This window comes from Panthera leo, chromosome B1 (assembly GCF_018350215.1).
Source record: "Panthera leo isolate Ple1 chromosome B1, P.leo_Ple1_pat1.1, whole genome shotgun sequence".
Taxonomy (NCBI): domain Eukaryota; kingdom Metazoa; phylum Chordata; class Mammalia; order Carnivora; family Felidae; genus Panthera; species Panthera leo.
This window is the reverse complement of record NC_056682.1, coordinates 105,411,529-105,438,816: the sequence shown is the minus strand read 5'-3', so window position 1 is coordinate 105,438,816 and position 27,288 is coordinate 105,411,529.

The window sequence follows — 27,288 nt, the reverse complement described above, 5'->3', positions numbered from 1 at the left end:
CAACCACAAGGAATTGAACTCTGCCAACAGCAAGAATGAGCTTGGCAATGAATTTCTCTCCAGAGCCTAGAGATAAAAACTTAGCCGTGTGAGAACTTGATTTCAGCAGCATGAGAACCTAGGCAGATAACCCAGCAACTCTGTGTCCAGACTTTTAACTTACAGAATTGTGGAGCTAATAAATTAAATAGGTGTTGTTCTAAGCTGCTACATTTTTGATAATTTATTACAAAGCAACAGACACTAATATAGTTAGGAAAGTGATGGTGAAACATTAAGAAGCAACTATAAAGAATACAAAAGGCCACTCAGGCTGGCATCGTACTTCAGGAGTAAAAGGAGTATCTTATTAAGACTTAAACCTTCTGCAAACATAATATTTCAATTTGGCAATTTGGGAGCAGACGACATAAATAAGGCAGAATATAGAAGCAGATGTAACTTGAGTTCCTGCAGTTGACTTTTTCTATGGTGTTATTCCAGATACCAAGAACAAACTTTTTTTTTTTTTTTTAAATCACTGGCTTGGCTTTTGTTCCCTGTGGCTGAAGAAAAACATTCTATAGAACCGTTCTCACACTTTGATGCACATTACAATCACTGAGGAGTTTTTGAATACTTGCAGTGATTAGGCCACTCCCCATTCCAATTATATCAGAATCCCTGGGGGGTGGGACCCAGATATAAATACATTCTTTTAAACTGCCCAGGAGTTTCCACCCAATGAGAAGCCCAGTGTTTGAGAACCAGTGGTATAAAGCCCATAACCCAAAAAGTGAAGATTTTATATTCAAATCCCATTTGGAGAAAAATTCAACTAAAAACTAATGGATTTTCACTCAGAAAATAATGGCAGCTAATATGTGACAGGTACTTACTATCTACCTGTCCGAGTTAAGCATTTTCCAAGTAAAGAAAAGTCCTATGAGGTAGATATTATTTCCATTACCCCCATTTTACATATGAGAAAACTGAGGAACAAACAAATGAATAACTTGCTCACAGTCAGTGAATTAGTCCATCAGAACGTGAACAGCAGCTGACTGACCCCAGAGTTCCCATGCTAAATCTCCTCTCCACTATGCTTATATTTAATGACAACTGTCCGGGCTATTATGCCCCCCCTTACCAATGCAGACAAAAATCAAATAGCATTTTCTGCAGTTCTCTTGCCTCTGACATTTTCTCCCCCAATATGCAGAACAAAACAATTAGGCTTTTTTTCAAAAACATGGAGTGCTAAATAAACCTCCCTGATTCTTTAATTTTTATTTGATTCAAAGAGGCTATTAAATAGTAGAATTCACTTAGGGCCTATAATTAGAGAAACATCTTTCCTTTTCCAGGGTGAGTCCAAATGTAATATAAGATATCCAAACAATATTAAATACATTCCTCAGAAAGTGATATAAGAAACCTTTGGTGCTTATGAAGTGAGAGAGAGTATAAATAAGTTAACACTTCACTGAGTATTGGATGCTTGATGAAAGATGGCCCTCATGTGCCTCAACCTTTGAGGAAATCTGTGAGAGAAAGCATCTTCTTCAAGAAGCACTTTTCATTTTGTTACACAATAAGTAGATAGAAACACTTTGAAGAGAAATTTGTACCCACTAAGTCTCCATTAGAAATGTGCTAATTTCTGAATTTAATTAATTTGTCCAACAGATATTTATGAGCACCTTCTAGGTACAAGGCTCAGTGTTAAATGAAGATATTAATAAATTGAAACAGAATATCCTTCAAAGAGATATAACCTATAGAAGAAATTTAAACGATTGCTTCTAATCAGTCAGGAATAAAGAAAGGTCTATGCATATTTTTATTTAAGTCATTTGCACATACTGGAAAACCATCACTGTGCTCAATCTTGAGTGGAACTCCATAAGAATCTATTCTGGCCTTTCATTAGTATTTACTTTTGGTTAATTATAATTTAAAAACATTCTTTGTAACATTCAGTTCCACCAATAAAGCATATGTCACAAATACAGAGCATTATAGAGAGAAATAGCCATAAAGTTTTGCTTCCATATGATTTACATTTGTGTCTGAAATTTTAATCTATGATCACCCCAATTATAACCGAATTTCATGAAATTGCTTGTATTAAATGCACATGTTATTTCATTGCAGTCCATCTTTCTTTCCAGCTCTCAGGACTAATGTATCTTTTTTTTATTATTTTTAAGTTTATTCATTTATTCTGGGGGGGGGATGGGGAGGAGGGGCAGAGAGGAGGGATAGAGAGAGAGAAACCCAAGCAGGCACCATGCTGGGCTTGATCCCATGAACCGGGAGATTATGACCCCAGTGGAAACCAAAAGTCAGACGCTCAACTGACCAGGCGCCCCAAATCCTAATGTATCTTGAAGAGAATTAATTATATCCTCTATTTTACAGAAGAGGAAACATCAGTGAATTTGACTTTCTAAAATAATCCCATAAATGACTTAACAAGACTGATGTCAAGGACCCTAACTTCCCTCTAACTGTACAATACTCAGTCCTACCTGTTCTCTTGTCTGCCTTGAGTGAACAAGTAGATTACAATGTGGAGGCCCTCAAATTGTTAATAAATCATCCCTGCACTACTAATTTGCATTAATCAGGGTGAGTCATGGCAAACAAAAAGGGGGATCTGTTTTTAGCATTTATTATACCAAATAAATAATTTTTACCCCCACAAAAGGGACAAGTAAAAAGGGACAAAGTTATCTTTGCCTCCATGTGCTGGAAAGAACAGGTACTTCAGCCAGGAAAGAGAGCTACTTGTGGCAAGGAGACATAAGCCACTGTGTAGATGCTCAAGTAAAAGTAAGAATTGAAAGGTCAAGCAAAAAGCAGTGAAAACATTCATAAAGGTGCTAAGTAAAAAGATCAGATGCTCATCAGTTTGCAGAGCCTAAGAGGGTACAAGAAAGACTTCCACGAAGAACAACTGATAACTATTGGGTACTTAAATATTTAACTTGAAAATAAGTGGTTAAGGGGGCGCCTGGGTGCCTCATTTGGTTCAGTGTCCTATTTCTGCTCAGGTCAAGATCTCACGGTTCTTAAGTTCAAGCCCCATGTCAGGCTCTGCTACTTCAGATTCTCTGTCTCCCTTGCTCTCTTCCCCTCCCCCGCTCACTCACCTGCCTCTCTCTCTCTCTCCCCCTCTTTGTCTCTCCCCCTCCCTCAAAAATAAATAAATAGGGGCACCTGGGTGGTTCAGTCGGTTAAGCATCGGACTTCTGCTCATGTCACGATCTCATGGATCGTGAGCTCAAGCCCCACGTGGGGTTCTGTGCTGACAGCTCAGAGCCTGGAGCCTGCTTCAGATTCTGTCTCTCTCTCTCTTTCTGCCCTTCCCCCACTCACGCTCTGTCTCTCTCTCTCTCTCAAAAAAATAAACATTAAAATATAAATAAATAAATAAATAAATAAATAAATAAATAAATAAAGCAAAAAAGAAAATAAGTGGTTAAGAAAAAAACTGAGGATTCTCTGTGATTTTTAATAAGGACTCTGAAGCAACCTAATTCATAAGACATCGATGACAGAGAGAATCACAAAAACTTGGATAGAGATCATACCAGATTAGACTAATCCATTAGCCATTCTAATTAAAAGTTAAAACAAGTTCCTTTTTATTGTGAACTGGAAGTTGATATCAGAATACTACTAAATATACTTTTACTTATTAAATGTATTTATACCAAAATTTGCTATAAAATAGGTATATTTAATATCTCAGAGTATGCATTCAATTTTCTCAGCTTGTTTAAAAAATCCCATCTTCTTAAAGTTCCCTATTTTAAAACTCTACATTTATTATTTGATGTAAAAAAGAATATATGCCTATTCATCTCCTGACTCGTTCCCTCCAAAATTAATGTTGATTACAAAATTATATATAGACTGAAGGGAGAAAACATACAAAATAATGTTACACACAGGTAATTATTTCAGTTACCATAATGGAGCTCAGTGAAGATAAAATGAGTGAACAGCATCCCCACAGACTATGACCTTACCAGGGCTTAGGTTTCATTGGATGCCACTGCATTTTACATTTGATCACCAAAACACTGCAATGACTAGCAAAGAAGATGTGTTTACTTGAAAATCAGCAGTTTACTACCTTCACTTGTTAATAGCATGGCCTTTGTGTACTACAGGACAAAGACCTGTGGCTGATTTATCACTTTATTCCTCAAGCTCATCATACAGTTAGCAAATGAGTAAATGGGTATAATAAAACTCTTCATGTGAAATGGAGCAATTAATGCTATGAAGACAACAAGCATATGAAAATGCATGAAGTCATAGTTTTCAAAGTCGATATCTGCCAGTTTCAAATCATATAAATACTCATTATTATGACAGCAGAATTCAGTCTCTGTGAACTTCAAAAAAAAGAAAAAGTCCAGAACTTTTAGTTAAAAAATGAGAAAAGTGCCGCTTAATTTGATGAAATTTAATATTTAAAAATAAAAATTAACCAACCTTACCAAAAAGTAAATATAATTTAATTCACAGAGTAATAGATTTTGAGGATGGAGAAAAGGTATACCCTAAAATATTATAAGATTTTTTCTTCTGTCCAGGATGGAACTGGATTTACTCTCCGACCTGAAACAAACAAAACAAAACACTGCATAAAAAAACAACCTCCAAGGACATAGGCATCAGGCCATAATGACAATGATCTCTGAGAGAAGGGAAACAATAGAAGTGAACACTAAGATTGCCTGAATTTATACTGTACAGTACAAGGAGGAGGAATCCAAGAATGGAAAAGATAAAGATTGACATCTGGGGAAATCAAAGCAGCTAGAGCTCATAGGACAGAGTGACAGAGAGTAGGAACCCCAGAGATCTGTAGAAGCCCCTCCCCAAATCTTTAGCTAAGTACTACTTAGCACATGCATTTAAAGAAATTACCTTAGCATGGAAAAGAACCACTGGAAAGGAGAAGAGGGAACAAAGAACATTACTTGAAGATTGCACTAAACTAGAAATATTTCCTGTTCTTACCAGCCAGCGTAGAAAATTTAATTGGTGAACTTAGGCAGGAGTATTTAGGGTGGTTTTGTCTCAGTAGGAGGAAAATTAGACCAAATGTTGTTCTGGACTACCCTACAAGGCTTAAAGCAAGACCTGACAGGATAAAAGCTTTTATTTCAGAAATACAAGTTTGGTTTAACACTTTAAAAACAAGCCATGTAATTCATCACCACACTACAGAAAGAAACTTATGTGATCGTGTCAATTGATGTAGAAAAAGCATTTGACAAAATCTGACATCTATTTCTTATAAAAACTGCAGGAATAGAAGAGAACTTCCCAACTTGATAAATGGTATTTATAAAAGCCTACAGTTAATACAGGACTTAATGGTGAAAGACTAAATGCTTTCTCCCTAAGATCTGGAACAAGGCAGCACCTACACTATGACCACTTCCATTCAGCATTGTACTAGAGGTCCTAATCGGTGCAATGAATCAAGAAAATGAAATAAAAGGAAAACAGTTTGGAAAGACAAAGAAAACTTTTTTCTCTCAGATAACACGATTGTCTATATAGAAAATGCTATGGAATCTACAGCAATGTTACTAGAACTAATAAATTAATTTTAAAAAGCTATGAAATACAAGATCAATATGAAAATCTATTATATATCTGTATAATAGCAATAAATGATCAGAAATTGAAATTTTAAAATTATTTAAAAGCATCAAAAGTGATAAAATACTTAGAGATAATTCTGACAAATGTTGTATATGTGCACTGAAAACTACAAAACTTTGCTGAGAGAAATTAAATAAGACCAAAATAAATTGAAAGACATAAATTCACAGGGAAAAAGAGTAAATTTAGTTAAGATGTCACTCTCCTCTGAACTGAACTATAAATTTAAAACAGTCCAAGTCATAATCTCTGCAGGCTTTTTTGGTAGAAATGACACTGAGTCTAAAATTCATATGTAAACACCAAGGACGAAGAGCAGAGAACACAACTTTCCAAAAGAATGAAAAATTTGGAGGATTCACACTACTTTACATCAAGACTCATTATAAAGCTACAGTAATCAATACAATAGTGTTAAATAAATAAGAAAGAGATTTGAACAGAAAAGTGATTTTAGAAATAGACTCAAACATATATTAACCACTGATTTTTTGGTAGAGGCCATCCAAAAAAGGAAAAATAGTGTCTTCAGCAATTAGTGCTGAAAAAAAACCACATCCCTACATGAAAACATAAAATAAACTTTAATCCATATCTTACACCATGTAAAAAAATTAACTCAAAGTCGATCAGGGACCTAGACATACAACCTACAACTATAAACTTCTTGAAGGAAAGCAAAAATATAATTCATTTAAAAAGTGACATACTTCATCAAAATTCAGAACTTCTGTTCTTTAAAAGATACTGTTAAGAGAATGAAAGAACAGGCTACAGACTGGAGAAAATATTTACAAATCACATACCTGACAAAAAACCAGTATTGACAATATTTAAGGAATGCTCAGTGACTCGATAATAATAAACAACTCAGTTTTCTTAAATGGGCAATACAGATACCAAATACGCACCTAAAAAGATACCCAACATCATCTTTCATTAGGAAAATGCAAATTAAAACTACAGTGGTATGCCACTATACATCTATTAAAATAGCTGAAATTAAAAAGACTGATCATACCAAGTGTTGGCAAGGATGTGGGTCAACTGGGACTCTCATACACCAGTGATGAAAATATAAAACGGTGTAGCCATATTATAAAATAATTTGTCAGCGTCTTAAGAATTCAAGTGTACAACGCCACATGACCTAGCCATTCCGCTCCTAGATATTTCCTCAAGAGAAATGAAAATACGTCAAACTTTATGTTCCTTTATATTTAAGATGTGTCTCTTGTAAGAAGTCCAAAGATATTTCTTTAATGTTGTCTGATAATTTTCATCTTTTAATTGAAATACCTATTCCATTTTGTTTTAATGTTATTGCTGATACATTTCTGTTTAAAGTTTCATGTTTAAAATTTTATTAGCAAAGTCAAAAACTGGAAACAACCTGAATATTTATAAACAGAATGAATGGATAAAAATTCATTGTCTATTCATACAGTAGTAATAGGAAGACATACTTCCAACAGCATGGATGAATCTCATAATAATCAGGCTGAATGAAAGCAGTTAGGCAAAATTAAAAGTATATGTTTCTAATTATATTTATATAAACTTATAGAAAATGTTAATTAACTCCATAGTGACACAAAGCACATCAGTGTGAATGCCTGGGAAGGGCTAGGATGAGACAGAAGGATATACAGGAAAAGAAGAAAACCTTCGGGGATGATAGTATGTTCATTTTCTTTATTGTGGCATATACACACAGGTGCATACATATTTCCAAATATTTAAAATTGTATACTTTACGTACAGCTTATTGTGTGGTAACCACTACTCAATAAAGCTATCATGAAGTACTAAGTATAAAAATTATATTCTAGATTTCCATACTATGGAAAGTATAATTTTAAGTAGCATAATATTTCTATATGTTTGAAATGAAAAGTTTTTGTTTTTAATTAGAGTATACCCTCTATATCATGAATAACTGGAAAGATTGCGTCCTAAGAATGAACAATAAGCTTCGTAAGTAAAACCTTCTCAACCAAGATTCAGCCTAAAGCAGTTCTACAAGGAACCATTCAAATTTTCAAGAAAGGTGTCTATAATATAATCATATTGTCCAAGCTTATTTACATCCCAAGGGAAAAGACAATGACCAGCTGGTAAAAAATGTTCATTCCCATCACTTGAGCCATATTTGGAAGAATTGCCTACCAAGAGAAATACAAAAAATGTCCGATCAGCAGCCAAATATTCCCATCCTCACCTGACACACAAAGTTGCATCCTTTATTTTAAAAACAGGCAATTGCTTGGTATGTGTTGTGTCTTCATCAGACATTTCTTATTTGCTCTGAGTAGTACTGAGTGGAAAGTCATAGCATCCTGCCAATTATTATAAACAAAATACAGACACAGAGAGGGGCCAGCTGTCATAACCTGTGTCCTCCAAGTGTGAAATGGCTCTAGATTTAATTCTTTTCATTTTACTGTTCTGAATCATCACTCCATTCTTAGAAACATCCTCTATAATGTGGGTAGGGGTCAAGAAATTGAATTACTGATACAAATAATGATAGCGACTTACTGTTTCTAAGGCCCAACAGATTATTCTGACTTTTATGGTAGCAATTATCAGTTAAGCTTATGGTAATCACTTTTTCTGAGTGGCTTCATAAAGGTGTGTTTCTATAGGTTAATTCCCACATCATGCTTTCTAACGCATTGTCACTTAAAAAAATTTTCATGATAAATTTTTAAAATCACTTCCTTTTAACTTAGTCCATATCATTTTTGCCTTTCCCTCATATTATATGCATTTCTGTTTTCAGAAACGTATATCAATAGGTGGCTGAAGAAAAATAAAGGTACCAAAATTTAGTCAATTTCATCCAGAAATGTTGCCCATTGACTTGCAGTGAGTCTGAGACCAAACACCATACACTAATATTAAGGCCACTGACCTAAGCTAAATTGTACCTAAAGCTTTTCTCCAAATGTTTGGTCTTATTAGTGTTAGTATTGCACTGAATATTTACTTAAGTAGAATTTACTAGATGAAGAAAAGAGTAACACTGGATTTAGGAACTGACTACAGGGGCACCTAGATGGTTCAGTTGGTTAAACATCCAACTTTGGCTCAGGTCATGATCTCATGGTTTGTGAGTTCGAGCCCTGCATACGGCTCTATGCTGACAGCTGAGAACCTGATGAAGCCTGCTTTGGATTCAGTGTCTCCATCTCTCTCTGTCCCTCTCCCACCCGTGCTCTGTTTCTCTCTCTCAAAAATAAACATTAAAAAAAAGACAAGGAACTGACTACACTATATGATTTTATTTTAGAGTACATTAATATATGATTTTATTTTAGAGTACATTATTTTTACACTGTTGGCGGGAAACTCACATGAAACATGAGACCATTTTTGCAGGCTCGGAGAACAAAAATACTTAGGATGGCAAGTGGAGGCAATACAACCTGCTAAAAGGCTTCCCTGTGTCCTAGGCAGATCAACCACCCAACCAGCTGACAGTGTTTTAAGAAATGCCTACAAGTTATGAAATATTCAGGGACATCTAAAACAAAATACCTCTTAGTTTTTACAGAGTTAAGAAACTAAGTGGAACACGAATTAACATACGCATAATTCTGGGTGAATAACTGTGAGGAAAGGGTGCTTCCGGAGGGCTGGAGTAAAAGATCACGAGTCTCCCTACAAAGCCTCCAGGGGATAAAGAGGGAGAGAGGACAAGATCTGACAGAGTATGCGGACCTTGATTTCAAAGGGATGACACATTCAATGTGCAGTGTGACCCTAAGTTGTGCTCAGCATCCTCTGCTGACAATCAAATAGGTAAGGAGAACTGAGATTAACAAGATTTGAGATACTGCTGCAATTAGACATATTTTTAGCTACCATATTTGTAGCAAAGATGGAGACATACCAAAATATTTAACCCTAATAAAAATGCATCAGTTACAGATTTTATAAAAGGAAATCTAAACACCCCACATGAATGTTTTGACTGGAATTCATAATGTCCATATGAATTAAATGTTAAGGGGGAAAAAAACCTGTTTTCTGCAGGAAATAGCACCAACATAAACTGAAATGGAGATGTTGCCCAAGAATCCCAGTTCCTTTGTAAGTGCAACCAAATGTGATCATTAGATTATGCTGTGCTATCTACACAATTGATTAATCATACTTTTACTTTGAAGACACTTATCGTAGTCTATTTCTTTTGAAAGCTCAATATGGTGAACAACATATGTGAAACAATTTTGAAACCCTAACGTATGGTAGATATGAAAATTCCTATATTATTATTGATACTTAAATAAATTTAAAAGCAGAACATTACAACACTAAGCCGATTTCCTGCCTAGTGAGTTAAGATAGTTTAATTTTTATTTGGGGGCAATAAAAATATTAATAATTTATGAGACTACAAAATACTTCTGGGAAAATATTACATCATTATTCTGAGTCACTATGACTCCAAATCAGAGCAATCTAACATCTGTTTATAAAATAACAGGTTATAACTGACATAGACATAAGCATTTTGTCAAGATGAATCAATGAAAACAATAACCTTTATAGGAATTTTTTAATTAAAAAAAATTTTTAATGTTTATTTTTGAGAGAGAAAGAGAGAGATACAGAGCATGAATAGGGGAGGGCAGAGAGAGAGGAAGACACAAAATCTGAAGCAAGCTCCAGGCTCCAAGCTGTCAGCAAAGAGCCCAATGTGGGGCTTGAACTCATGAACCACAAGATCATGATCTGAGCTGAAGTCACTCAACCGACTAAACCACCTGGGTGCCCCTATATGGAATTTTTTAAAGAATCAAGTTTGTTTACCAGAAAATACTCTTATTTCTAAATATAGCATGATTATTGATAAATTAAGCAGAATGAAATGGTAATGTGTAGTATTTTTCTGAGTCATTTTCACAGAAAATACTTGTGTTATCTAATTACTAAATATCTTTAAATAGCCAGAAGTTTCCAAGAGCTCTTTCCAGTATCTAAGTGAAGGTACAGAACTGAAATCTAGAAACCTTGCCAGTGTACAACAAAACCTTGATTTTTGTTAAATAGCAGATTTAGGTTTCATTCTAGGAAGAGATGAGAGTAGAAAATATTTTAGTTGGGTTGGCTTTACTAACCATACAAACATTTCATTGAAGATCTGATAGTGTACACGTATCTTCTTATAATTTGCTTATCCTCTAAATTTGCTGTACACAATACAAAACTTATCATTTTCACCAGTCCTGAATTAGGTGACTAGAAATACTTGGATAACCACTGGAGTTGTTTTGTTTTGCTTTTTCCATCCTTACATACCATGTACAGATTATGACCATAAAAGAAAAATTTAAAACTACAAACAGCCATGTACAACTCTAATCTTTGTATTTACCCAGAGGAAAAATTAACAGTTATGGGATGAATAATAATATAAATAAGAAACCACCCCTGAGAACAGTGACTGACACATGTAAGCTAACTGCCAGCCTAATTGACAACAGGACATTTCTGAAGTCATCTTTTAATTTTTCTAAGATAGCAAGAAGTACCTAATAGTAATTATTAAAACTCATCATTATGAGTAGTTGGCTTTGCATAGGATTCAAGAAAAGCTGAAGTGTCCCCTGGGAAAGAAATAGCATACTACTTCTCAGCAGCATATCAAGTGTTGGGACCTGTTCTCTGCTAGAGGGAGGTCCCACATTGATTAGATCTTCAGCCATATATAGTCAGCGTGAGATGAAGTCTTTACTGAGGCGTGGTAGGAAAATATATGTTGAAATTTAGGAAGGTATGAAAAATGAAATGCAAAATACTGCAAAAAATTTTATGATTAAAATCAATACAACCATATTCAGGCATAAGTTCTATATGATATGCCAGTCCTTAACCTTACCTTGCCACCAGAGGCAAGCTGCATGAGATCAGGGATTTTCATCTGTTTTACTTGCTAGAATGGAAAGGTAGAGATCTTTTTTTAGGAATTCAGAAATAATCGGAGTTTGACCTCAATGACATTATGAGGACATTTACATACAAATTTCAAGAGTAGTTTAGAAATACACACACACACACAGCTGATCCTCATTATTTGTGGATTCTGTTTGTGCATTTGTCTATTCAATAAAATGTATCTGTAACTGCAAACCATAACTCAGAGCATTTTCATAGATATGTGCAGAGCTGCAAAAAATCTGATTCGCCCAACCTACATGTTCCCAGCTGAGATCAAACAACACTGTCATGTTGTTTCAGGTCTCATATGTAAATAAGTGTCTTTATTGTGGTCTCTTTATTGCTACTTTTTTTTGTAGTTTTGTATTTTTCCTTGGTGATTTTTTTTCTTTAAAATGCCCCCCCAGCATAGTGATGAAGTGCTGTCTAGTGTTCCCAAGTGTAAGACTGTGATGCCTTACAGAAAAAAAAAATGTGTTGAATAAGCTTTATTCTGAGATGAATTATAGTGCTGCTAACCATGAGTTCTATGTTAATGAATCAACAATACAATACATTCAGGGAAAGGTGGAAAAATGTGCCTACCGATATGTAAAATGTTCCACAAAGTGCTAAAGTAACAACTATAGTATGTGATAAAGCTATGGAAAAGCAAGTAAATTTGTGGATTCATGAGATGACACCTGAAGAATAATAATAATGATAATAATCATTGATTATCATCATAATAAAGCATAGTAGACAGTATTGTTGTAAGGCTCAAAACTAAAGAAAATTATAGTCATGTAATCCAAGCACATGTTAAATCCTTCTCAGCTAGTAGGGGCTACCTCACACATTTCAAGAGGTGATATGGTGTGAAAAATGTTAAACTTGCATGCTAGGCAGGTTCTGTGGATCAGAAGTCTGAAGAAGAATTTTTTTTTTTTAATATTTGCTAAGTGTTATAAAGAAAAAGTTATGTGAAAGAGTAGATTTTCAGTACTGATGAGACTGGCTTGTTTTGCAAGGACTTTAGCTTCAAATCATTTAAAGCCCATGCAATTACTTACTTGTAAGAAATATATATTAAATAAGGCTTATGTTTTATATATGTTTATATAGATAGGTAAGGCTTATGTTCATATATATATATATATATATATATATATATATATATCTGTGTACATATTCGTGTGTGTGTGTGTGTGTGTGTGTGTGTAACACATAAAACAAGGTTGTGTCTTGTTTGGTTAATGAAATCGTGACCAGGTGATCACAGGAACGTAACCCTCTATTTCCCATAGGAGCAATGGTTTCATATGAACTAATACAGTGATCATTACAATTTTATAGGACACAACCAAGAATAACAATAATTATGTGTATGTATAGATATATATCTATATATATACATGTACATACAACTGAGACTATATACATTATACAGTGTGTATATATAACATGTATATATATTATATACACACTCCCTAGACCTTTACTAATAGAATTGGATATTTAAAATATATAAACAAGCAATTTAATATATCAAAGAATAAAAAAAGGAAACTTATCTCTGTGTGTGATTCTTGTTTTGACCAATAATTCTTTGGTGCTGGAAGTCATTTGCAACTTTCCAGATAACAGAATCAGTGCCCCTTGACTTCTGTGGTGAATGTTCATGGCTAATGGGTGGGCTTGCCCCTTCCAGTATGTTGATACAGCTGCTCAGAGAGACATTATAAAGTTGACGGTGTACTTTCTATGTGCCCTGCCTTAATCTATATAAAGTTATACTTTTGATACTGCCAAACCTCTCAACATGGTGTAGAAATTCTACTTGCAGTTACCAAATGGTAACAAGCAGAGGTTATTTTCAGAGCTTGCCATAGCAAGGGAGTAGCCCCCATCACTTGAGTGGCAGGCTAAATAATGCCCCTCAGAGGTGTTATATTAGTTAAGATTCTCCAGAGAAACAAAATGAATAGGAGATATATGTATATACCTAGAGAGATATAAATATTTATCATAGTATACATAAAGAGATTATAGTAAACAATTGGCTTTCTCAGTAATCAAGAGATTGTTATAAGGAATTGGCTGAGAAGTCTCAAGATCTGTAGTTGGTAACCCAGAGACTCAGGAGAGCTGATGGCATAAGTTCCAGTTTGTGGACAGAAGACTGATATTCTATCTCAGCAGACAGGCCTGAGATATTCCCTTTTACAAAGGCTTTTAGATCTTCAGTTGATTGGATGAAGGTCACACACATTAAGGAAGACAAAATGCTTTACTCAATCTGCTGATTGAATGTTACTTTCATCAAAAATCTCTCATAGACACACCCAGAATAACGTTTTGACCACATGTCGGGATACCTCATGGCCCAGTCAAGTGACATATAAATCAATCATCACAAACGTCTATGTTTTAATCCCTGGAACTTGTGAATATGTTACCTTACAAAATATGTTACCTTATGAAAAAAGTCCTTTACAAAAGGGACTATGCAGCTATGATTAACTTATGAATCTTGAGGTGAGGAAATTATTCTGGATAATATTGGTGGGCCACATGTAAACACAAGGATCCTTATAAGAGAAACGCAAGAGAATCAAAAGAGATGTGACAACAGAAGTAGAGGTCAGAATGATGTAGCCACAAGTCATGAAATGTGGACAGCCCGGAAAAGCTGAAAAAGACAAGGATCAGATTTTCCCCTAGAACCTCTAGAAGAACCACTGCCCCGTCGTCGCCTTGATTTTAGCCCCGTAAGACTCATTTCAGACTTTTAACTTCTGGAACTGTAAAATTACAAATTTGTGTTAATAAGCCACTAAATTTGTGGAAATTTGTTACAGTAGAAATAGGAAACTAATATGACTTGCATCTGGCACAAACCCAAAGGCAGGCAAGGAAGTTGGGAAGTTTTAAAGTGAACAAAAAGTAGGGCTTTAAACTTTTTTTTAAATGTTTATTTATTTTTTAGAGAGAGAGCATGAGTAGGGAAGGGGCTGAGAGAGACGGGGGCAGAGAATCTGATGCAGATTCTGTGCTTACAACAGTGAGCTCATGTGGAGCTCAAATTCACAAACCATGAGATCATGACCTGAGCCAAAGCCAGACACTTAACCAGCTGAGCCACCCAGGTGCCCCAGGAGGACTTTATACTTTGACTGAAGGCTGTTGGCATGGGAAAGGTAGAGGTAGGATGACTCAAATTAAAGCATCATCTGTGATTGGTTTGGGAAGTGTTTGGTGCCCTGGTTGGTCCTGAGTTGGAAACCGGGTCAAAAGGTTTGTGGATTCATGATGAGGCTGGCAGTCATCGACCAAGTCCTGATTTTCTGAGCCAATTGTTTCAGAGATTGTGGTTTGGCTTCCTGGACTGCCTCCTACAGAAATTACTGGTTACATCTTATTATCATGTTTCATTGTCAATAGAGGATTCTGCTGGAACCTCAAGAAATAGCCCCTCTGGTGTGTGTTGTATACTGTTATTGCATTGTTTCTGATGAACAGTAAGTACATACTACTTTAGTGATGGAGGCGATGTCTTTTCTCAGCTGCATCTCAAATTTTCCCTTCTCTGCTTTCTCCATATTTCATCTTCACACGTTTGACAATCATATCTCTAACAGTGGTTAACTTTGTATTTATCTTTCTTTAGGTTTGCTAAGTTTCTTGGATAAATGAGTTGATATCTTTTAAATTTTTTGGAAAACTTTTAGCTACTATGTGATCAAAATGGCCTGGTTCTCTCTCACTTTTTCTGGAACTTCAATTACACATATGTTAACCCCTCTGGTATTGTCCTTTAGCCCCTGGTGTTCTGCTTATCCTCTTTATGCATTTGCCTTCAAGTTTTATGAATGGGTTCATTAGAAAAAAGAAAACCCAAACAAATAATTAACACATGTAAAACTGCTCAACTCATTAAAATCAGAGACATATAAACTGAAAGCAAAATTAGATGCCTCTTTACATCCTGTACACCATGAGAATGGTTATAATTTAAAAGGACAGAAAGTACCAACTGTTAGTTTTGACACATGACAAGTAAAATATCTTGCTCCTATGTTAAGACTTTGAGATCTAGATTCCATTCTCTCCCATTTCTCCAGAAGTTGCCACCATTGCATCATGATGTTTTTTTAATTTCCTACCAGATTATACTAATCAGAATGCAAACCAAAAATAAAATTCTGCTCTCAATCCTAAATCCCTCTCCGGTAACTACCTCCCTTCTATGCTCGCATTTACAACTTCCTTGGTGACTTCATTCAGTATCCTGGCTTAAAATATATCTATAGTGTGATGGCTCACAAACTTACACTTTTAATGCTGAGCTAGCTCCTAAACTCCAAATTCATACATCTATCTCCATCCCCATTGGATATCTTATAGACAGCTTTCCTGGAGAAAAAAAATAACTGCTTCTGTTAGTAAATGACCACTTTAGCTATCTAGCTGTTTAGTGCAAACACTTTGGAATCATCCCTGACTCCTCTCTCATTAGAGCTAATCTTTTCAAAAAAAAAAAAAAAGCAAGTTTTACCTTAAAAATACATCTAAAATAAAAGCACTTCTTATCCTCCCATTCCAGGCCATAACCAGTCACCCTGTTCACACCTCGTGCTCTTACAGCCTGTTCTCAACACAGCAGGCAGAATGATCTTTATAAAACTTCAGATTCTGTCACGCTTCTGCTCAAACTCTCCCATGACTGCACATTGCTTTCAGAATAAAATCCCAAGTTCTTACAATCCCCTGTAAATCTCTGATGATTGAGTCCTTGTCTAACTTCATGTCCTGTTACTCCCCTTTATGTTCTCTATGATTATTTAAAATTTCATTATATAAACCAAAACCTCAGAAAATACATTATCCTGAAGTAATATCAGATGAGAACCAAAAAACATTGTTTTAGTAAAAAATAATGAGTAATTTTGATCATATCATTTTTACTATTTAAAAATATGAAAGAAAGATGTTACTGGTCTATATTGTCCTTGATGGCAAAGCTCAAAACATTATAATATGAATTATCTCTTCATTGGTTACTATATCTCCAATCTCCAAGGTGATGTGACCTTAAATCAGGTCTGAGACTGAAGTCTTAACATTAAATTAACATTGAAATATGTTTTTTGCAATTTTCTCCAGTCCTTAATCATATGCTATTTTATACGGATTATAAATAATATCACAAAAATCAACATTATGTGTTTACCAATATTTGTGGGCAGAATATATAAATTGTTTACTGGAATAATTTCTCCATTAAAATAAAAGCATCTTAGTAATGGTATTTAAGTATTTCCTCTTAAACCAACTTGTGTAAAATGCTAGCCATTTCTCAATGCCCTTTATATGGGATGCTAGCAATAGACTACTGATCATATAAATTAAAAGGTGTGTATGAAATAAGAAAATATATATTTCTTAAAATATATATTTATGTCTTTTGCTACTTCTTAACACAGAGCTCCTAAAATCCTTGTAATTTTCTGAGCACTAGGGGTACTAGGAGAAGCTTTTGTTCTGATATTTGGTGGCTGACCCTGGTTCCTGACAAAAGAGCTTCTAAGACAGCTGGAATCTCCAGAGTGTCTTGTCTGTATGGTAAAGAGATGACCGGTGACTGGGGACCCCAAGTAGCTTCGGGATGGAAGCCAGTCACCGGGAAGACCAAGCCATAATTAAAAGTTTAAAACTTTCAGGGGCACCTGGGTGGCTCAGTCAGTTAAGAGTCCGACTTCAGCTCAGGTCACGATCTCATGGTTTGTGAGTTCGTGCCCCGTGTCAGGTTCTGTGCTGACAGCTCAGGCCCGGAGCCTGCTTCAGATTCTGTGTCCCCCTCTCTCTGTGCTTCTCTCTCTCTCTCTCTCTCTCTCTCTCTCTCTCTCTCTCTCTCTCTCTCAATAAAAAAAAAAATTAAAAAATTAAAGATTAAAAAAAGAAGCTTAAAACTGTCAGTCCCCTACCCATCCTCTAAGAAGAGGAGAGAGGCTGGGGATTCAGTCAGTAACCAGTCATGTCTCTGTAATGAAGCCTCCACAAAAAACTGTGGGGTTTGGAGAACTTCCAGGTTCACCCCGTTAGAAGGGTGATGCTCCCTGACTCCACAGGGACATGAGCTCCTGTGCTCAGGACCCTCCTGGACCTTGCCCTATGTACATTTTCATCATGGCTGCTCAGCTATATCTTTATTGTAACCTGTGTAATAAACCAGTAAACATAAGTATTCCCCTGATATCTGTGAGCCATTATAGCACATGACAAGACTGCCACCTCCACTTCAGATGTCAACCATACATAGTGAGTCTCCAGGCTACCCACACTTAGGTCTGACCTGGCTACAAATTGGGGGTTCTACAACCACTTCCTCGGGTTTGATAATTTGCTATTACTGGGTTTCCTGGAGAAACTGTTTGCTTGCATTTTCTACCTCCTAGAGGCCATTTGGTTTCCTTGACTCATGGTCCTTTTCCTCCACATTCAAAGCAGCAGTTCAGGCCACATCCTCCTCAAGCTGCCATCTTTCTGGTTCTCTCTTCCTATTCCCTTTTTTGCTTTTAAATACCCTTGTAATTACATGGGCCTATCTGGATAATCCAGGATAATTTCACTATCCTAAAGTCAGCTGATTTGCAAACTTAAATCTGTCTGTAGCCTTATTTTCCTTTAACTATGCAACCCAACATATTCAGAGGTTTTAGTGATTAGGTATGTACTATTATTCTGCCTATGACAGTACTTAATCTTCAAATTTCACTCTTAACTTCTAGCAATCAAGTCCCTGAGAAACAAATAGACAAACAAAGGGCACAGCAAGATAAATCCTATATTCAAAAATGATAAAATATGCCTAGTTCTCCAAGAGAGGAATGCTTTTCTCTAACCATATTTGTTGAAAAGTATTTATTAGAAAGGTCTTTAATATAGGAGAGTGAAAGTTGTATTGAACTATGGCATCATAGCACTGTTTTTTTTTTTTTTTATAAATGGAAAATTCTATTTCACACGGCTCTTTTTGGGAGGGGAAATGATGCTTGCAAAAGCATATCATTAAACACTATTTAGAGATTTCTTTTTCTCATTTTAAAAAAATTTCATGCTGAGAACTTGCCTCATTCAGGAAATACTTGTTGAATTGCTTAGAGCTCTAGTGACAGGCATCTTGAAACAATCAGTGAAAAATATCATTAATAAAAGTCCTTCAGCCACAGAAAATGTAAGTAAATGCAATAATTCTTGATCTTGCTTTTCTTATATTCTGAAAAAGTGGCCTGCCCAATATGATTTAAAAACATCAGCTCACATCCTGTTTCATCAGAGAACAGAATTCATAAAATAAAAACAGCTGCAAATCACACGTCCAAAATATTATGGTAATACAAAGAGTTCATGAAATGTTCTATTTTTGTCCAATGAGTGATCTACAGATACTATTTAAGAAAATAAAATTTTCTTAAAATCATAAGGTTTATTTCTTTAGTGTATACTACTTTTTGTTACTGCTGGGCTACAAAGAAAAATGAAGTATACAACAACCCATATAAAAAGTTAGATTGCTGTGGAAAAGAATGATCTTCTTAAAGACAATTGTCCATAAAAAGCCTTTAGGAAATATAAGTAACCAAGAGGCATTAGCAAAATAGAATTTCTTAGGTACTTGGATCCATAAAATTATATTTTTGTAATTATAAATTATATTTTGTCTGGGTATATATCTAGAAAGATAAAGATAAATCTTGTCACCTAACTCTGTTGAGAGTTTGTTTTTTATTTTTTTCCTAAAGCAAGCAAGCCAAAATGCTTTTTGTTCTAAAGCATCCAGGGTTTTATTGTTGATATGTTTTTAGTATTTTATTTTTCTAATTTTTTCTTCCATAACTAGAGGCCCAGGAGAGAGAGGCATTGGCTTCCAGTGTTGTGTTTTTAAATTCAAGACCACCAACGTTGAGAGCCACTCATTTTAAACTAAAGCGCCCTTTTTCCAACAGTATTTGCTCACTTGTCTCTGTGCAACATTCTGGCAATTCTCACAATATTTCAAAACTTTTCATTATTATTATATTTGTTATGGGCATGAGTAATCTTAGATGTTACTACTGTAATTATTCTTGAGGTACCATGAACCACACCCATATAAGAACAGCAAACCTAACTGATAAATCTTGTGTATGTTCTGGTTGCTCCACTGACCCATCATTTCTCTCTCTCCCTCTCCTCAGGCCTCTCTAGTCCCTGAGGCACAACAATATTAAAATTGGGCCAATCAATAACCCTACAATGGCCTCTACGTGTTCTACTGGAAGAGTCACAGGTCTCTCACTTTAAGTCAAAAGCTAGCAATGATTAAGCTTAGTGAGGAAGACATGTTGAAACCAGAGATAAGCTGAAAGCCAAGCCTCTGGCACCAAAGAGTTAGCCAAGTTGTAAATGAATACAAAGGAAAAGTTATTGAAGAAATTAAAGGTACTACTCCAGTGAACACACAAATGATAAGAAAATGAAACAGCCATATTGCTGATATGGAGAAACTTTTAGTAGTCTGGATAGAAGACCAAACCAGCATAACATTCTCTTAAGACAAAGCATAACCCAGAGCAAACCCTAACTCTCTTCAATTCTATGATGGCTGAGAGGAGTGAGGAAGCTGCAGAAGAAACGTTGGAAGGTAGCAGAGGTTAGTTCATAACACAAAAGTGCAAGGTGAGGCAGCAAGGGCTAATGTAAAAGCTGCAACAAGTTATCGAGAACTGGTTAAGACAATTGATGGACTGGATCCTTCAACATGGTGGAGAAGTAAGAGGACCTGAAATTCCCTCGTCCCTTAAACATAGCAGTGTTGAGGCCAAAGGACTTTGAATCCAAGAGTCCAGGCTGCACAGTGATAGAGACGTCTTCAGGGGCCCATGAGGACAACCTGGCAGGACACAGGTGCATGATTGCGAACCAGGAGAGATAAAATGGGTGGCGTAGGCACAGATGGGAGGGATCCCCTTCTGCAGAGAGACAAAGGGAAGAGAAAGAGAAGCTGTAAAAGTGTAAGACTGTATTTGGACAAGAGAAAAACCACAGACAAGGACAGAGAAGGATCCAATCTCTAATGGGGTTTCTCCAGACTGGGACCCAGCTGCCTTGTTGGTGCACCTGGAAAGGAGGGGATCCAGCCTCCAGCTCAGTAACTAGTTCTGAGGTACAGTCCGCAATGGGAGAAAGCAATCCCCTTCCTGGAGTGCTGTGGGAAGAAGGTATATAACCATTCAAAGGACGGACAAAGGACCCCACCTGCACCCACTAGCCAGAGGCCATTTGTCAGCAGGCAGAGTGGCACTGCCCTGGAACTGGGGCACACAGAGCAGGACCCTTTAAGACATCGGGGTTTAAATCCCAGCCAAGCACCAGGGAGGTGTGGAAGTCAGCAGAGCAGGACAAACCGCCTTGTTCGCACCCAGGGAATTGTGAAGATGGCCCAAATAGAGTGGTTTGAGACACCCAATCCAGGGAGAGATGGGTGTCACCATTTTTCTCACCATCACCATCAAGGTGGGGCTTTAGGGATAGGACAGCATGCCCACAGTAGAGGCAGGACCGCATACACCAAACCAAGCCCCTCTGTGCCTGGTAACTGTGTATGTACTGGAGTGGGATTGATGCTGAAGAACAAGATGCACCCCCCCTCTAGACCAGAACTGCCACCAGTTCCAAGGCACCCAGTGGTTTTGCATTTTCTGACTTAAATCTTAGACAATTCTTATTATATATATTTTTTTCTTCCTTTTCTCCTTTTTATTTCTTCCCTCTTCTAGTCTGGTTATTCTGGTTGTTGATTTGTATAAGGAGACATATTTAATCTATTCTCTTTATACCTGTTCTATATCTCCCACTTTTTTTCCCTCTCTCTTTCTCTCTCTGAATTAAGCCATATAGTTTCTCTGCCTGATCAATTTTCTTCTTTTCCCCTGCCCCTGTCATTTCTTTTTGTATGGGATAAGGCTTCTTCCATCAGCAAAACTTCCACCCTATTTTTAACTTGTAGCAGGTGTTTCTGTTTTTGTTTTGTTTTTGTTTTTTTTTTTTTGTTTTTTTTTGTGTGTGTTTGTTTGCATATTTGCGTGTTTTTGTTTTCTGTTTGTATTTGTTTGTATGTTTTCCTTTCCAGGGCTACTTCAAGGGACAAATCAAAGCACACCTGGTTGAGGGTCCAAAACATCACTATGAGTAGGAAGATAAAGTAACCAAAGTCACAACAACGAAGAGCAAGTAACACTCTTCAAATAACAGCTCCTGAAGGGCCAGGCCCTGGACCGTATATGACCCCTCTTTGATATAGTAGTGTTTGAAGGTTCAGGGCACAAAACAAGCTTTTAAAACACATAAGGGAGAGAAAACTATTCGAAATGACACAACAAAAGAATTCTCCTCAAAAGAAATTCCAGGAAGAAATGACAGCTAAAGAATTTCTCAAAACAGATAAAAACAATATAACTGAACAAGAATTTAGACTTATAGTCATAAGAGTAATTGCTGGGCTTGAAAAAAGCATAGAAGACAGCAGAGAATCTATTGCTTCAGAGATCAGGGAACTGAAAAATAATCATGATGAATTAAAAAACACTATAAATGAGGTGCAAAATAAACTAGAGGCGGTGACAGTGAGAATTGCAGAGGCAGAGGGGAGAATAGGTGAAATAGAAGATAAAATTATGGAAAAAGATGAAGCTGAGAAAAAGAGAGATAAAAAAAAAATTCTGGATCATGAGGGGAGAATTAGAGAACTAAGTGATTCAATGAAACGGAATACCCGTATCATAGGAGTTCCAGAAGAGAGAGAGAAAGGGGCCAAAGGTGTGCTTGAACAAATCATCACCATTAAACCAACTCTACAAGAGATCCTAAGGGGGACTCTGTGAGTAGAATGTTGCAAAAACCACAAAGGACTAGAAACATCACTACAAGCATGAAACCTACAGATAAAACAATGACACTAAATCTGTATCTTTCAATACTAAAATTTAATGTAAATGACCAATGCTCCAATCAAAAGACATAGGGCATCAGAAAGGATTAAAAATTAAAAAAAAAAAGGACTCATGTATTTGCTGTCTACAAGACACCCATTTTAAACCTGAGGACACCTTCACATTGAAAGTGAAGGGATGGAGAACCATCTATCATGCTACTGGAAGTCAAAAGAGAGCTGGAGTGGCTATACTTATATCAGACAAATTAGATTTTAAACTAAAGGCTGTAACAGAGATGAAGAAGGACATTATATCATAATTACAGGGTCTATTCCTCAAGAAGAGCTAACAATTATAAATGTTTTTGCACCCAATTTGAAAGAACCCTAATATATAAAACAACCACAAACATAAACAATCTTATTGATAAGAATTTGGTAATTGCAGGAGACTTTAATACTCCACTTACAACAATGAGCAGATCATCTAGGCAGAAAATCAGTAAAGAAACAATGGCCCTAAATGATACACTGGACCAGATGGGCTTGACAGATATATTCAGAACTTCTTATCCAAAAGCATCAGAATACACATTCTTCTTGAGTGCACATGGAACATTCTCCAAGATAGATCACATACTGCATCACAAAACAGCCCTCAGTAAATATAAAAAATTTGAGATCATACCATGCACACTTTCAGACCACAATGCTATGAAACTTGAAATCAACCACAGGAAAAAGTTTGGAAAATTTCCAAATGCATGAACGTTAAAGAATATCCTACTAAAGAATAAATGGGTCAACCAGGCAATTAAAGAAGAAATTAAAAAATATATGGAAACAAATGAAAATGAAAACACAACAATCCAAACCCTTTGGGATGCAGCAAAGGCAGTCCTAAGAGGAAAATACATTGCAATCGAGGCCTATCTCAAGAAACAAGGAAAATCCCAAATACAAAATCTAACAGCACACCTAAAGGAACTAGAAGAAGAACAGCAGAGAAACCCCAAGGCCAGAAGAAGAAGAGAAATAATAAAGACTGGAGCAGAAATAAACAATGTAGAATCAAAAAAAAAAAAAAGTAGAACAGATCAATGAAATTAACAGCTGGTTTTTTGCAAAAATAAACAAAATAGATAAACCCCTAGCCAGACTTTTCAAGAGAGAGGACCCAAATAGATAAAAATCACAAATGAAATTGGACTTACCACAACCAATCCCTCAAAAATACAAACAATTACCAGTGAATACTATGAAAATTATATGCCAACAAACTGGACAACCTGGAAGAAATGGACAAATTCCTAGACACTTACACACTACCAAAACTCAAACAGGAAGAAACAGAAAATTTGAACAAACCCATAACTCGTGAAGAAAATTGAATCAATTATCAAAATTCACCCAATAAATAAGAGTCCAGGACCAGATGGCTTCCCAGGGGAATTCTACCAGACATTTAAAGCAGAGTTAATACCTATCCTTCTCAAGCTGTTCCAAAAAATAGAAAGGGAAGGAAAACTCCCAGACTCATTCTATGAAGCCAGCATTACTTTGATTCCCAAACCAGACAGAGACCCCACAAAAAAAAGGGGGAATTACAGGCCAAAATCCCTAATGAACATGGATGCAAAAATTCTCAACAAGATATCTGCAAATCGAATTCAACAGCATATGAAAAGAATTATTCACCGTGATCAAGTGGGATTCATTCCTGGACTGCAGGGCTGGTTCAATATTTGCAAATCAATCAATGTGATAAATCACATGAATAAAAGAAAGGATAAGAATGATATGATCCTGTCAATAGATGCAGAAAAAGCATTTGACAAAATACAGCATCCTTCCTTAATAAAAGCCCTCAAGAAAGTTGGGATAGAAGAAACATACCTAAACATTATAAAAGCCATATATGAAAAGCCCACAGCTAATATCATCCTCAATGGGGAAAATCTGAGAACTTTTCCCCTGAGATCAGGAACACAACAGGGATGTCCACTCTTACCACTGCTGTTTAACATAGTGTTGGAAGTCCTAGCATCAGCAATCAGACAACAAAACAAAATAAAAGGCATCTAAATTGGCAAAGAAGAAGGCAAACTTTCACTTTTCACAGACAACATGATACTCTACGTGGAAAACCCAAAAGACTCCACCAAAAGTCTGCTAGAACTGATACATGCATTCAGCATGGTCGCAGGATACAAAATCAATGTACAGAAATCAGTTGCATTTCTATACACCAGTAATTAAGCAACAGAGAGAGAAATAAAGAAATTGATCCCATTTACAATTTCACCAAGAATTATAAAATACCTAGGAATAAACCTAACCAAAGATGTAAAATATCTGTATGCTGAAAACTATAGAAAATTTATGAAGGAAATTGAAGAAGACACAAAGAAATGGAAAAACATTCTGTGCTCATGGATTAGAAGAATATTGTTAAAATGTCAATACTACCCAAAGCAATCTACACATTCAATGCAATCCAAATCAAAACTCCACCAGCATTCTTCTCAAAGCTAGAACAAACAATGCTAAATTTTGTATGGAACCACAAAAGACCCCGAATAGCCAAAGTAATACTGAAGAAAAAAAAAATGTAGGAGGCATCATAATCCCAGACTTTAGCCTCTACTACAAAGCTGTAATCATCAAGACAGCATGGTATTAGCACAAAAACAGACACATAGACCAATGTAAGAGAATATAGAACCCAGAATTATACCCAAAAATGACCAACTAATCTTTGACAAAGCAGAAAAGAGTACCCGCTGGAAAAAAAGACCGTCTTTTTAGGAATAATGCTGGTAAAACTGGACAACGACATGCAGAAGAATGAAACTAGACCACTTTCTCACAACATACACAAAAATAAACTCAAAATGGATGAAAGACCTAAATGTGAGACAGGAAACCATCAAAACACTAGAGGAGAAAGCAGGCAACAACCTCTTTGACCTTGGCCACAGCAATTTCTTATTCGACACATATCCAAAGGCAAGGGAATTAAAAGCAAAAAATGAACTTTTGGGACCTCATCAAGATAAAAAGCTTCTGCACTGCAAAGGAAACAATCAACAAAACTAAAAGGCAACTGTTAGAATTGGAAAAGATATTTGCAAATGACATATTGGATAAAGGGTGAGTATCCAAAATCTATAAAGAACTCATCAAACTCCACACCTTAAAAACAAATAATCCAGTGAAGAAATAGGCAGAAGACATGAATAGACACTTTTCCAAAGAAGACATCAAGATGGACAACAGACACATGAAAAGATGTTCAATGTCACTCATCATCAGGGAAACACAAATCAAAACCACACTGAGATACCACCTCACACAGGTCAGAGTGGCTGAAATGAATAAATCAGGAAACAATCGATGCTGGCGAGGATGTGGTAAAATGGGAACCCTCTTGCACTGTTGGTGGGAATGCAAACTGGTGCAGCTGCTCTGGAAAACAGTGTGGAGGGTCCTCAAAAAATTAAAACTAGATCTACCCTATGACCCAGCAATAGCACTGCTAGGAATTTACCCAACGAGTACAGGAGTGCTGATGCATAGGGACACTTGTACGCCAATGTTTACAGCAGCACTTTCAACAATAGCCAAATTATGGAAAGAGCCTAAATGTCCATCAACTGATGAATGGATAAAGAAGATGTGGTTTATACACAATGGAATACTACTTGGCAATGAGAAAGAATGAAATCATGCCATTTGCAGCAATGTGGACAGAACTGGAAGGTATTATGCTAAATGAAATAAGTCAGTCAGAGATAGATATCATATGTTTTCACTCATATGTGGTTCTTGAGAAACTTAACAGAAGACCATGCGGGAAGGGGGGAAAAATATGGTGCAAGCAGAGAGGGAGGGAGGCAAACCATAAGAAACTCTTAAATACAGAGGGCAAACTGAGGATTGATGGGGAAGTTGTGGGAGAGGAGAAAGTGGGTGATGGTCACTGATGAGGACACTTTTTGGGATGAGCACTGGGTGTTGTATGTAAGTGATGAACCATGGGAATCTACCTCCAAAACTAAAGGCACACTGTACACACTGTATGTTAGCCAATTTGACAATAAAGTATATTTGAAAAAAGATAATTGATGAAGGTGGCTACACATCAGATTTTCGATATAGATGAAACAGCTTTCTATTGGAAGAATAAGACATATAGAACTTTCATAGCAATAGAGAAGTAAATACCTAGCTTCAAAGCTTCAAAGAACAGGCTGAATCTCTTGTTAGGGACTAATGCAGCTGGTGACTTTAAGCTGAAGCCAATGCTCATGTACCATTCCAAAAATCCTAGGGCCCTTAAGTATTATGTTAAATCTACTCTGTCTGTTCTCTATTAATGGAACAACAAAGCCTGGATGACAGCACATTTGTTAACATAGTTTACTGAATATTTTAATCCTACTCTTGAGATTTACTGCCCAAGACAAAAAAAAAAAGATTATTTTCAAGAGATTAGTGCTCATTGCGAATTGCACCTGTCACCCAAGGGTTCTGATGGAGATGGCAATCAGATTAATATTGTTTTCATACCTGCTAATACAACATCCACTCTGCAGCCCATGGATCAAGGAGTTATTTTGACTTTCAGGTCTTATTATTAAAAAAATACATTTCATAGTGCTATAGCTGCCATAGATGGGGATCCCCTGATGGATCTGGGCCAAGTA